The sequence below is a fragment of the Canis aureus genome, chromosome 28 (assembly GCF_053574225.1).
Source record: "Canis aureus isolate CA01 chromosome 28, VMU_Caureus_v.1.0, whole genome shotgun sequence".
Lineage (NCBI taxonomy): Eukaryota > Metazoa > Chordata > Mammalia > Carnivora > Canidae > Canis > Canis aureus.
The window spans coordinates 2667501-2682032 of record NC_135638.1 but is presented as its reverse complement, the minus strand read 5'-3'; the positions used below and the strand labels follow the sequence as shown (position 1 = coordinate 2682032).

At 39.9% G+C, this 14532-nt stretch overlaps 2 protein-coding genes and 1 long non-coding RNA gene across 5 annotated transcripts in view; 1 reads left to right on the top strand and 2 right to left on the bottom strand.

Moving 5' to 3' along the window:
* The window catches only part of RAD54B (RAD54 homolog B), a 100898-nt gene extending 100381 nt beyond the window's left edge, over positions 1 to 517 (bottom strand). Inside the window, exon 1 of one of the 2 annotated variants that reach the window (XM_077876235.1) lies at positions 382 to 517. The gene's annotated coding sequence lies outside the window, so the exon portion shown is untranslated. The remainder of the gene's footprint in view (positions 1 to 381) is intronic. The other variant, XM_077876232.1, reaches the window with a different exon arrangement.
* Positions 296 to 14532, top strand: part of LOC144300312 (uncharacterized) — a 19105-nt gene continuing 4868 nt past the window's right edge. The window contains exon 1 of the long non-coding RNA XR_013366896.1: positions 296 to 741. This is a non-coding gene — a long non-coding RNA (uncharacterized LOC144300312). The remainder of the gene's footprint in view (positions 742 to 14532) is intronic.
* The window catches only part of VIRMA (vir like m6A methyltransferase associated), a 58990-nt gene continuing 58923 nt past the window's right edge, over positions 14466 to 14532 (bottom strand). For both annotated transcript variants that reach the window (XM_077876230.1, XM_077876231.1), the window contains one exon: positions 14466 to 14532. This exon is cut by the window's right edge and continues 281 nt beyond it. The gene's annotated coding sequence lies outside the window, so the exon portion shown is untranslated.

Sequence of the window (14532 nt, the reverse complement as noted above, 5' to 3'; positions counted from 1 at the left end):
CCTCACACTCTAGCTCCGCCCCCACTCGCCCCTCACTCTAGCTCCGCCCCCCTCTCCCCCTCACACTCTAGCTCCGCCCCCTCTCCCCCTCACACTCTAGCTCCGCCCCCTCTCCCCCTCACACTCTAGCCCCGCCCCCACTCGGCCCCTCACTCTAGCTCCGCCCCCCTCTCCCCCTCACACTCTAGCTCCGCCCCCTCTCGGCCCCGCCCCTTCCCCTTCGGCTCCGTCCCCCGTCGCTCCGCACCCCTCCCCTCCCCTCCCCCCGCCGCTCCGCCGCCTTCCTTCCCTCCGCCCCCGCAGGCCCCCTTCGGCGCCCCTCCCCACGCGGTCCCGCACAGGCCGCCGCAGCCCCCCAGGCCGCCCCCTCCGAGGACGTACGGGCGAAGATCCCACAGAAGCCGCGCGTCCCAGCAAGACAGCCGGCGCCCGAGGTCCCGTCACCTCCCGGAGGTTAAGGCTCCCGCCTCGGAGCAGCCTATAGCGGGCGAGCCGGCCGCGCACGCGCACTGCCCTCCGCCGGCTCCGCTCGCACGACCTCGACTGCGCATGCGCGGGTCTCTGCGCGGCCCCGTAAGCGCCTGCGGTCCGGGTCCGAGGTGTGGTCCTGCTCCGAAATATCTACTTGGAAAAAATATTTCTTTCCTTGTTGATGGCCTCCTGTCACCCGCTGTAGGAGCTGAGGATACAGACCTCATCTTAGAGCAGATCACACAGCTTAAATCTGGAACGTCGACACAGGTGTGTTCGCTGCAGGTGGATGGTCTGTGCTTGGAGAAACGGTATGCAAACGTCCTTGCCCGCGCAGCTCCTAAATCGTGCAGCACGTTAGGAATGAAGTGACTTCAGCAGTGTTGCTAAAATAATACAGGCCCTTAAATTGCCTGGCACAAATCGGCAAACTAACAATGGCCTGATACCCTTTAATATAGTGACAAGGCAAGGAAATAGACAGGTCCTAGGCCTTTAATGCAAAAGTATCTCCAGGGGCACCTGGGTGGCTCAGTTGGTTAAGCCTCCTCTTGGTTTCAGCTCCTGGCATTGAGGCCTCTGAGTTCCCGGCTCACCCACTCATGCTTGCTCTGCCTCTCAAAGAAATAAAATCTATATTTTTTTAAAAGTATCTCCAAACCGGGATCCCTGGGTGGCGCAGCGGTTTGGCGCCTGCCTTTGGCCCAGGGCGTGATCCTGGAGACCCGGGATCAAATCCCACGTCGGGCTCCCGGTGCATGGAGTCTGCTTCTCCCTCTGCCTGTGTCTCTGCCTCTCTCTCTCTCTGTAACTATCATGAATAAATAAAAAAAAAAAAAAAAGTATCTCCAAACCGTGTCACTGTATGATCTATCAGAATACTCCAGTTTAAACAAAACACTTAGAAATGCGTGAACAGGGGCATCTGGGTGGCTCAGTCGGTTGCACACTGGACTCTTGATGTCAGCTTAGGTCTTGATCTCAGGGTTATGAGGTCAAACCCCACATTGGGCATGTTGGGTGTGCAGCCTACTTAAAATAAGTGAATACAATTTTCATCATTCAGCATGATTTTCAAAAGCCGTTAGTTCTAGGGGTGCCTGGGTGGCTCAGATGGTTAAGCATCTCATTCATGATTACAGCTCAGGCCATGGTCTCAGGGTTGAGAGATCAAACCCCATGTTGAAGGCTAAGCACAAAGCTATTTTTAAGACTCTCTCCTCTCTCTACTTCTCCCCGATTATACTCTCTCTCAAAAACAAAAAAAGCCATTTACTCTAAAATAGATGTGAAAATTACAGAAGACTAAGTTTTACCAAACTGTACTAGAGAAGGTATCATTTTTAAGATTTTTTTATATTATTTTATTTTTAAGGAAATATGCACAGTGTGGGACTTGAACTCAGACCTTGGGATCAAGAATCACATGCTCTACCAACTGCTAGCCGTGTGCCCCTGTATCATTTTTTTACATACTAAATTGTTAAAATTTTTTGGTTTTTTATTTTAGCAAAATTAGTGTTTTAAATAAAGATGTTGAGTTGTATAACAGCAAACATTAGGGTTATTTTTGTACAATAAAGATAACGACAAACAGGAATGCCTGGGTGGCTCAGCGGTTGAGCTTCTGCCTTCAGCTAAGGGCGTGGTCCTGGGGTCTCAGGATTGAGCCCCACATTGGGCTCCTGCATGGAGCCTGCTTCCCCCTCTGCCTGTGTCTCTGCCTCTCTCTCTCTTGGTCTCTCATGAATAAATAAATAAAATCTTAAAAAAAAAAAAAAGATAAGGACAAACAGCAAAATTATAACTGACAAATATAATCCAAAAGAAGTTTAGTCCTATTCAGAGCATGACAAATAAAATACTTTTCTTTGAAATAGTAAATTTCAAAAGGTTTATTTACAATTTATAGGAACTGTTTATGGGAGAAGAAATCAATCTCACTTTTTATTCTTTCTAATAAAAATTATGAAATATTTATTTTACTTATTTTATGATATTAGATAAAGGTGGGCTGGGAAAAAAAGGCTATGAAAGATATCTGTCACTTTAATGACAAGAATATAACTATTTCTCAATACTAACATGTCTTATTACATAAATGAATGATTTGTAATTTTCTGCATTTCAATCACAAAGTCCACCACTTGCATCCAATGATAAAGAAGATAAATGAGTAAACTCTGTAGTGTTAGGGGATCCCTGGGTGGCTCAGACAGTTTAGCACCTTCCTTCAGCCCAGGGCATGATCCTGGAGTCCTGGGATCGAGTCCCACATCGGGCTCCCCACAGGGAGCCTGCTTCTCCCTCTACCTGTGTCTCTATGTCTCTCTGTGTCTCTCATGAATAAATTTTTTTAAAAAACTACGTAGTGTTAGATAATGAAAAGTGGTAAGGAGAAGAGTAAAGCAGAGATGGAAGGTTTTGAAAATCTAGATAGGGTAGCCAGGGAAGTTCTCTTTAAACAGAAGTCCTGAAGCAATGATGTCCTCAGGGCCAGTAGGAACAGTCAGAAGATGGTAGCTGGAGCAAAGTGAGCTCAGAGAGGAGTAGATGAGGTCAAAGAAATAACAAGGAGGGGTGAAAACTCTGGATTATCATAAGAACTCCAGCTTTTATTCTATGGCCATGGAAGGGCTTTGAGCTGAGTTGGGAAGCAATCACCATATTTAAGACAAGAGACAGACAATGGTGGCTTGGCATCAGAGGTGGAACAGTTAGTCTAGCTATGTTTTGATGAGAGAAGTCAGATCAGAAGTAGTGTATGAAAGAAATACAGTAGGGAAGAATGACTAAGGCTTTTTGGTCTGAGAAATCAGAAGTATGGAGTTGCTGTTTATTGAAAATTTTATTTTTTTTAACTTTATTTATTTATTCATGAGAGACACACAGAGAGAGGCAGAGACACAGGCAGAGGAAGAAGCAGGCTCCATGCAGGGAGCCTGATGTAGGACTCGATCCTGAAGCCCCAGGATCACGCCCTGGGCCGAAGGCGGTGCTAAACTGCTGAGCCACGTGGGCTGCCCTGTTAATTGAAAATTTAAAAAAAAAAAGATAACAAAGGATAATGACCACAGTGGCGTGGGGGTGCAGGTAATATCAAGAGCCCAGTTTGAGTTTGTCAAATTTGAGGTGATTACTAGACATCTGGTGGAGATGTCAAGATGCAAATCTGGGTGTCACAGGACAGCTCTGGATTGGGAATTTAAAGGAATAAATATTAAAAAAAATAAAAATAAAGGAATCAATATGTAGGGATGCCTGGGTGGTTCATCGGTTGAGCGTCTGTCTTTGGCCCAGGGCATGACCCCAGGGTCCTGGGTTCAAGTTCCATATCAGGCTCCTTGCAGGGAGCCTGCTTCTCCCTCTGCCTGTGTCATTGCTTCTCTCTCTCTCTCTCTCTCTCTCTCTGTCTTTCATGAATAAATGAAATCTTTTTTAAAAAAAAAAAGAATCAACATGTAGAGATGCTATTTAAAGTCGTGACACTGAAGAGAGTGCAATAAAAAAAAAACTTCATTCGGGAGACAGATATCTATGGAAACAAATATTTTGATAAATTTTATTTCATTTCTTTCCCTTCTTTAATCACTGAGTAAGTACTGAAATGTTATCACCACTAAATACTTTTTGTAAGGACATTATCCTGTGTCCCCAGGTTCAGTTAACATTAGACCAATCAGAGGTAAAAGTTTCCATAACTCTTGAGTACTGAGTAATGTATAGAATGTTGAATCATTATATTGTACCCCCAAAACTAATATAACACTGTATGTTAGTTATGCTTCAATAAAAAAATTGTTTTAAGTTTCTGTAACTCTTAATTTTTAATTAATTTTGGATTAATATTACTTGGTTAATGGTAGTATTAGTTAATTGATTAGCCAACACCAACATAAGAGCTGAACATTTCTCCTAGTAGAAGAGTAGAGAGGAGAGGGGGATTTGGAAACATTCTTTTAATGTGATTACCCTTCTTTTTTAAGTTGTGTTTATTACATTTGTCTTTATTTCATTTGCGTAGCCACTACACTTCATCAGTTTTGGACTGGTACTTTTTACTTTAACTCTACAATAAATATCTGTAATAGCATTTCTCTTCTGATTCATACTCCCTTCCACATCACACACATTCTGACTCCTGTATTTCAGGATAGATGAGAGAACAGGAGCCCACCAATGATTTAATTTGTTTGTATCACATAGCAAGTTAGTAAATGGGAAAGCCAGGCTCTTCCCCTCAGTGGCCTGTGGTGATTTCTGAAAATGGTTCGCTACCCACTTGACCCAGAAAACCCTACAAAATCATGCAAATCAAGTTCAAATCTTCGTGTTCACTTTAAGAACACATGCGAAACTAAATCAGGCGATCAAGGGTATGCATATTGGAAAAGCCACCAAGTATGTCGAAGATGTCACTTTGCAGAAGCAGTGTGTGCCATTTTTTTTTTATTTGAATTCAATTTGCCAACATATATTATAACACCCAGTGCTGACCCCATCAAGTGTGTGCCATTTCTGTTGCTACAATGGTGCAGGTGGTAGACGTGCCCAGGCCGAACAGTGGGCCTGGGCACAGGGTTGGTGGCCTAAAAAAGAGTGCTCAATTTTTACTGTGCATGCTTAAAAATTCAGAGAGTAATGTTGAACTTACGGGTTTAGATGTAGTAGATTGGTCATTGAGCACATCCAGGTTAACAGAGCCCCCAAGACGCAGCATAGAACTTACCAGGCTTATGGTCAGATTAACCCATACGTGAGCTCTCTCCACCACATAGAGATGATCCTTTCTGAAAAAGAGCAGATTGTTCCTAAACCAGAAGAGGAGGTTGCACAGAAAGCTACCCCCAAAAGAAACTGAAGAAACAAAAACTTACGGCTCGGGAGCAAATTCGGCATAAAGTAAATGCAAATAAAAGTAAAAACAGGAAAAAAAAATGCAAGGGAGAGCCGTATTAGTGCCTAGCTTTTATAATTTCTGTTTTTTCTGCCTTTTCATCAAAATGAGTTTTGGAGATAAAGTTGTTGAACAATTTTTAAAGTTCCACATGCTTATGGAGTAGTTTTGGATCATGTTTGTTCTACGTGACTTTGGCTTACCGATGAACTCTTTCTGATTCCTCATTTAAAGGAAACAGAATGAATAAATAAATAAATAAAATAAAATAAAATAAATAAAATAAAATAAAATAAAATAAAATAAAATAAAATAAAATAAAATAAAATAAATAAAATAAAATAAAAAATAAAATAAAATAAAATAAAATAAAATAAAATAAAATAAAATAAAATAAAATAATAAAGGAAACGGACTTCAGAGGACCCTACTGTTGTTCTAGCAGGGCCAGGTGAAATGTTTAGTCAGAAGTAGCAATTGTACTGTTCCTGGGTTCCCAGAACATTGAAAAGCATCACTCCTAGAGTAGGTAACCTAAAGCAGGTCAAGGTTTAAGGGGGTCCATTAGGGCTGCTTTTAGTTCAAGGCTTTAACAAAATATTCCCAAAGCCTCTCTTAGCAAACAAAGAGACCTTCATTTGGAAATAATACACAGCTTGTCGACTCAAATCATTTCAGAGTCATTAACTTGAAAAAAATATAAAATAAAAAAGAAAGGGGGCACCTGGCTGGCTCAGTCCAGAAAGCATGCAACTTTTGATCTCAGGGTCATTAGTTCAAGCTTCACATTGAGGGGTAGACTTTCCTTAAAAAAAAATAAAAATAAAAAATAAATAAATAAAAAGCATTAACTTGAAAAAATTTAAATACAACTTTTCATTTGGCTATTTTAGTTTTGTCCCTTTGCTTTATTTATTTTTTCTTTTTTTTTTTTTTTTTGTCCTTTGCTTTAAAATGAAAGCCAAGGGGCGCCTGGGTGGCTCAGGTCAGGCTGCCAGCTCACTGGGGTCTGCTTCTGCCCTTTCCCTGGCTCATGCTCTCTCTCGCTCTTGTTCACTCTCTCAAATAATTTTATTTTTTTAAATGATGGGGATCCCTGGGTGGCTCAGCGGTTTAGCGCCTGCCTTCAGCCCAGGGCGTGATCCTGGAGGCCCCAGGATCAAGTCCCACATCAGGCTCCCTGCATGAAGCCTGCTTCTCCCTCTGCCTGTGTCTCTGCCTCTCTCTCTCTCTCTCATGAATAAATAAAATCTTTAAAAAATAATAAAAAATTTTTAAAAATTAAAATTAAAAAATGAAAGCCAAGCAACTCAGCATTATTTTTCCCAAATTAATACCTCAAAACTTTATTCCATTTAAAACCCATGAATAGGGATCCCTGGGTGGCGCAGCGGTTTAGCGCCTGCCTTTGGCCCAGGGCGCGATCCTGGAGACCCGGGATCGAATCCCACGTTGGGCTCCCAGTGCATGGAGCCTGCTTCTCCCTCTGCCTGTGTCTCTGCCTCTCTCTCTCTGTGTGTGTGTGACTATCATAAATAAATAAATAAAATTAAACTGAAACCGGAAGGAACTTCCACATTTAAAATAAATAAATAAATAAATAAATAAATAAATAAATAAAACCCATGAATATATAATATAAATATACTAACCATGAATCGGGTCATTAAAAAAATCACGCTTCAAGGATACTTAGGCAGCATGAAACAACGCAGCATTGATAAGAAGTTTTTTTTTAACTAACTTATTTGAAAGAGAGGGTGTGAGCTTAGATGGGGAGAGGGGCAGAGGGCGAGAATCCCCAGGCGGACCCCTCCTGCTGAGTGCAGAGCCCAGGCTGGGGCCTGATTCCACAACCCAGGTTATGAGGTCATGACCTGAGCTGAAACCAAGAGTCGGACACTTAACCGACTGAGTCATCCAGGTGCCCAAGAACATCTTAGATGTTAAAGAAGTAGACAAAGAACTTAGAATACAACATTCAGAAATACAATTTCCAAGGCAGTCTGTCGTCAAGTGTGGAAGCACAAAAAACCTAACTAGATCCTGCAGACATAGTCTAGCACCACAAACATCAAGACAAGCTTTGTATGTCACGTGCTGGGAAGGGGGCGTCTTTGGTATGCAAGGCTTCTAAGCAATCTCTCTTCTGTTCCCCACCAAACTAAAAAATACTCCTTGCCTATTTCTCACTTCTCAAATCATTCAACAGCATTATGGATTTTGTTTACCTTCCTCTAAATTCACACTCCCAAAAAAAAAAACCCTGCCATCACAGAAGTTATAAACTCTTTCAAACTGCCAAATCTAGTCATCTTTTGATCTTCACCGTTTGAGATCCTTTTGGAGCATTTGGCACTACTTACTACCCCCCAAACCTCAGGTCTCCTTGGGTACTTCAATCTTCTCTGAAATGCTAACTTTTTTCTCATTCTGCTCCCAAACAGCTGACCCTTCCTTCTCTCACTAGAAAGTTTTTTCAGAGCAGTAACTGCTTTGTACCAACCCACAGCCTACATTAGGCCATCTAATGGCCTAATATAATCCTAGAGTTATTACAGTATCTGAGAAATGTCTTTTATATTTGATCCCTCCATTTCCATTACCAATGTCTTTTTTTTTTTTTTTTTTAAGATTTTATTTATTTACTCATGAGAGACACACAGAGAGAGAGAGGCAGAAACACAGGCAGAGGGAGAAGCAGGCTCCATGCAGGGACCTGACGTGGGACTTGATCCCAGGTCTCCAGGATCACACCCTGGGCTGAAGGTGGCACTAATCCGCTGAGCCACCCAGGGATCCCCTCCATTACCAGTGTATTAACTGAGGACTTTACTCTTCATTTGAGTCACTGAATCCAAATCTAGCTGATTATCAGAACCTTCTGAAAAACTTATTATTTTTTTAAAGAGTTTATTTTTTAAAAACAGCCACACACCTCAGTGGCTCAGTTGGTTAAACGTCAGCCTTCAGCTCAGGTCATGATCCCAGGGTCCTGGGATTGAGCCCCTTGTCCAGCTCCCTGCTCAGCTGGGGGTCTGCTTCTCCCTCTCCTTCTGCCCCTCCCCCCTTTTCATGCACATGCTGTCTCAAATAAATAAAAATAAAAATAAAAATAAAAATAAAAGAAGGTCAGTAGGTCCTGGGAAGCTGCACATCAGTGGTTCTCAAACTGTAGGGTGCATCGGACCTCAGCGGAATCAAGTGCAGGGTTTGCTAAAGCGCACATGATGTTGCTTGGCCCGAGCTCCATGTCTCAGGTCTGGGGTGGTGCCTGAGAGTATACCTGTTTCTAACAAATTCCCAGGTGATGCTGAGCTGCTGGTCTGAGGACCACTCTGAAAACCACTGATTTAGATCTTTGTTTTTAATTGCTTTCTGCTCAGGTTCCTCCCTCTCTAATCAATCCTCACTGTACCAGAGGAGCTGTCTTTCATTCTTTTTTTTTTTTTTTAAAGATTTATTTATTTTTTCATGATAGACAGAGAGAGAGAGAGAGAGAGAGAGAGAGAGGCAGAGACACAGGCGGAGGGAGAAGCAGGCTCCATGCAGGGAGCCCGACGTGGGACTCGATCCCGGGACTCCAGGAACGCGCCGTGGGCCAAAGGCAGGCGCTAAACCACTGAGCCACCCAGGGATCCCCAGGAGCTGTCTTTCTAAAGCATAAATCTGATTATGATTAAATTATAGAAAACACCTTTCACAGTCATTGGTTAACAGATGCATGTAAGGGTGGGCCAAATTTGAAAATGCCATTCATATTAACAACAAAAATATTTTATTCTTATGGCTGAGCATAGAAAATAAGACCTTTCATAATTTAGCCCCAATCTCCAAGTACACCTTCCCTCCCCTTCGCCTACCCCCCATCCCTGCATCCTACACCGGCCAAAGCAGACTACTCACTGTTCCCTGCATATTCATATCAACTACCATCTCCTTCTATTTAAAATTTACCACCACATGCCCCTAACCACCCTGGGAATTATTAGAAATTGGGCTATCTTCACCTAGAATCTATGTTACGAGACTATTATAAAAGTGTCCCCAGACGAAAAATCTCCCTAAAATCCACATCAAAATGCTTTAGTAGAGCTACAAATTGGTATCTCTTCCAACTTCCACATTATGTACTTTTTCCAGGCAGCAGAGGTTCTTATTTGAAATAAGATTGCTCTACACATCAAAAAAGAAAAAAATCAAGTACATACTTTATTTAATCTCCAAAAGCTAGTGATGTAGATAAAAGCAGGCAGATTTAGGACCAGAGATTAAAGTTTATTAAAGTTGCACAGCTAATAGATGATAAAGCTGGTTCTCAAATCTAGGCTTTTTGGCGCTAAAGACCTCGAGCATTTAGCATCATGTCCTATCACAGATTTACTTGGTAGATTTTACTGTCTCAAATGAAAGTTAGATTTTATAGAAATCCAGTTCCAATTTCTAAAATAGAGGTTATCAAACTCTTCAGCCTAGAACCCTTTGGCTGCATTTTGCCCTGCACTTGTGTTTTGTTTGGCTCTGACAATGTTACTAATTGCCACATTTGAAAATTGTTTATATAATAATCTAGATTTTTGGCTCCTGTTTAAAAGAATCAGAAGCACATCTGCTAGCATGGCTATTAAAAATTTTTTAAAAAAACAAACAGAAAAGAACAGTTTGTGAAGATATGGAGAAATTAGAATCCTTGTTGATAGAAATGGAAAACTGTGCAGATACTATGGAAAACAGTATGGCGGTTCCTAAGAAAAAAATTTTTTTTCCTAAGAAAATTTAAAAGGGAATTACTTACCATATGACCCAGCAACCCTACTTATGTGCATAGACTCAAATGAATATTTGTACACTCATGTTCTTAGTAGCATTATTCATTAATCAAAAAGTGGAAACAAACTCAAGCATCCACTGATACATAAATGAACAAAAAAATGTGGCATATACATCTAATGATTATTATTCAGCCTCTAAAAAGAAGAAAATTTTCACATCCTACAAGATGGATGAAACTTAAAGGTATTATACTAAATGAAGTTAGCCAGTAACAAAAGATAAATACCACTTACATAATTATCAAGTCAAATTTCATAGAGACAGAAGGTAGAATGGTAGGTGCCAGGGGCTGGAGGAAGAGTAGACTGAGGAGTTGTTTAATGGTATTATAATTTCAGATTTGCAAGCTGCAGAAGTCCTGGATATTGGCTATAGAACAACATAAATGTACTTAACATGATTGAACTGTACACTAAGAACAAGTTAAGATGGTAAATTGTGTTTTGACCACAAATAATTTAAAGAGGGCAGCCCGGGTGACGCAGCGGTTTAGCATCGCCTTCAGCCCAGGGCCTGACCCTTGTTACCCAGGATCGAGTCCCACATCGGGCTCCCTGCATGGAGCCTGCTTCTCCTTCTGCCTGTGTCTCTGCCTCTCTGTGTGTCTCTCATTAATAAATAAATAAAATATTTAAAAAAACAAATAATTTAAAGAGAAAATTTATTTTTTTTAATTTTTTATTTATTTATGATAGTCACACACAGAGAGAGAGAGAGGCAGAGACATAGGCAGAGGGAGAAGCAGGCTCCATGCACCGGGAGCCCGACGTGGGATTCGATCCCGGGTCTCCAGGATCGCGCCCTGGGCCAAAGGCAGGTGCCATACCACTGCACCACCCAGGGATCCCTAAAGAGAAAATTTAAAACATTTCTTTTCAAGAAGTCAGAAGAGGCATCAGCATTGGACCTATCAGTCTCCCAAGGTATCAATCAGCTGAAGCGAAGGACTAGTTTCCTTTAACTGCAGGCACTCTCCAGAGCCACCTGCTTCAATTCTCCCAATTGGTACTGAGGCCAAAATGCCAACTGACACTTCTCCAGTTTTCACTGTCTCTTATTCAGCTAGTTCTCGCATTTGTTACCTTCCAGGCCACTGCTAGTAATTGAGTTTGCATCCTTTTCTCTAGCATATGAATTTACGAGACCCTTATAAATCTAATTCCTAATCTGTCCTATGAATTTAAAAATAAAAATCACATAATTTTTTTCACCTTACCTAGTCTTTAAACAAAAACAATTCCAAAGAAGATGTTATTTATGGTCTAACATACAATTCTAATGTCAAGTCTTTCTTTTTTTATTTAGCTATTTTAAAAATAGTTATATTAAAAGTTTCAGTTTGAAGCGTACTGATTGGATTATTCAAAAACTTTTGTTTCATGTTTACACACTTACCTATTAACTTTACTTAAAAAATTGTTTATGTGAATGAGTGTTTCTTCCATTAGACTGTGATCCTTTGGAGGGCAGAAAATAGATCTTATTCATCCTTATATTCCCCAGGCTGTCTGTCCTAAGGTGTATGGAACATGGTAGAAGCTCAAGAGACATACCTTCATTCCTACATTCTCAATCTGCAGGGTTTTTTAATTTTTTTATTTATTCATGAGAGACACAGAGAGAGAGAGAGAGAGGCAGAGATACAGGCAGAAGGAGAAGCAGGCTCCATGCAGGGAGCCCGACGCGGGACTCGATTCCGAGTCTCCAGGATCAGGCTGTGGGCTGAAGGCGGCGCTAAACCGCTGAGCCACCTGGGCTGCCTTCAATCTGCAGGTTTTTTAATTTTTATACAAAGCAATAAAACTAAACTAATGGGCCTTGCTAATGTTTCACACAGAGATTACTACCAAAAAATTGTTTTTAAGAAGCATAGCGTATTTTTTTTAAGTAATCTCTACACTCAGTGTGGGGCTTGAGATCATGACCCCAAGATCAAGAATCACATGCTCTTCTGACTAAGCCAGCCAGGTGCCCCTCTTTTTTCTTATTCTTACGAAAGAAATATGAACCATTCTATCAATGATTTAACTCATTAACTCAATAATTCCTTGTATTATATACTAAATAGAGTAAGTTTTATTCCCAAAGGCATTCTCCATTTTCATTAATTTCTAAATACCACCTAAAACTTTTCCTGAAATGTCTTATGTAGGACAAAGTAGTTTTGCAAGTAACACACATACCCATTCCACTAAAGTACATAAAAAATTGATTTTTAAAATATTTCTTTTTGAAGATATGTGGTCTTCCATACAGATCTAAACATATATGAAGCAACCATCCCCCAGTTATCTATCTGGCTCACTTCTGAAATGACAAAAATAGAGTGCTAAGCCTTTGGAATTTCACTTCCATATGATAAATTAATTCTGATCTTTAATCTCATTCAACCTAAAAAAGTAGCTTCATACCTCTCCAAGATATAAAAAAGAGGTAAAGAATTAGGAGCTAGCCAACCTGATTTTAAATCTCGTTTTTATCACTTTTCAGTCAAGCTCCTCAGCTTTCTCCATCTAAAAATTATAATACCTTCTTTGCTAGATTGTTATAAAGACTGAGTGAAAAAAAAAAAAAAAAGACTGAGTGATATATGCATGAAAAGGACAGTCAACATGTTGATTAAGACTCTTAATTACTCAGAACATTTTTAACTTGCCTGGTATTAATGTGCATTTGTTAATAACTTATTACCTTGGCTGGCCTGAATTATTAGGCATTAACCTAAGGCAAACAGAATACAAATCTGAGATTATATTCAACTTAAAGCTAAAAAACCAATCAAGTAATTACCTCTCTATATACAGCCATATGTTCTTATTATTTAAGAAATAGTCACTTAAAAAAAAAAAAGAAATAGTCACTTTATTTTTTAAAGAAATGCAGTTACTTTAAAAAACAACTATTTTTCCATGTACTTATGTCAGACATTAGGGACATACTTTGAATTCTATCTAATGAGAAATACATCTTCAGAGAGAATGAACTCATTAGGTTTCAGGATTGAAAGAGTTTTAGATGATCTTGCGTTTTCTGAGACCATTAGTTATGAAAAGATTTCCATTACCTTTTGCTTAAATCAGAATCTTTAGAGCTGGGCTTCTCTTTAAAGTATTTTCCAGGGGATCCCTGGGTGGCTCAACAGTTTAGCACCTGCCTTCGGCCCAGCACATGACCCTGGAGTCCCAGGATCGAGTCCCGCATCCGGCTCCCTGCGTGGAGCCTGCTTCTCCCTCTGCCTGTGTCTCTGCCTCTCTCCCTCTCTCTCTCTCTCATGAATAAATAAAATCTTTAAAAAAAAAAAAAGTAAAGTATTTTCCAAACAAACATACTTTCTACTCTTACAAATAATTTGGCAAAACAGTAATAAAGGGATGGCATGAAATTCATATGCTCCTTTGTTAAGAAATCTTTATTTTTTTGCCAGTTATATATAAGCTGAGTGTGTTGAGATACCTTTTGGAGAAAATATGGCTATTTTCTCAAAGTTATAATCTTCATTTCTGTATATAAAATCCAGTTTTTATTAGATGCTTCTGATTCTCAAAAGACCATTATTAGGCTATGTCTCATTGAAGCTTTAAAAAATTGCATAATAAAATAGCGTAAGTATAAAGCTGAAACACAAGGTACCTACATATTTCTTTCCTTTTTTCCCCCCATGCATATTTCTTTCTAATGTAAGGAAGAGTGTCATGTTTCTTTTTGGGGCAATCAAAAAATTCCCCAAACTGCACCAGAGTTCCCTAGTAAATTAACACAGATGCCACATGGTATTTTAAATTTTTAAGAGAAACATCTGTTAGAAATAACACAAACTTCTAGCTCAAGGTACATTTTCAATATTATGTAACACTAAATTTTTCTATGACAAAGTATCTTTGCAAAACCAAGTTTTTAGCAGTGGTGATAAAAAATACTGTGCAAAAAGCATAGTGGAACAGAAAATGATACTGATGGTATCCAAGTTGATTCCAAAGTTTGAGAAGTTGGCAGTGTTCAGTCACTCATGGTTATAACAGAAATTTTTAATAAGTTGTTTAGACCTAACTGTTAATAAATGGAAGTTATTGGGTACTTCTTTTGGCTTAGGTGTGCTGTGAAAAAGTTAGTGCAACACTAAGGGGCACCATGAGCTGCGAAAATATAGGGGGCATCTCTGGCATCAGCAAAAATACACTAAAACCAAAGTCACTTCATTGTTCATTTTCTACCTAAGAAATTCTGTAAATAGTTATATACGAAAGCGAAAAAACATATACAAGCATACATACAAAGTTTGGATTTTTATTGAAATCTTGTGTTAGGTATCAAACAAAATCTGCTTTCTTCAG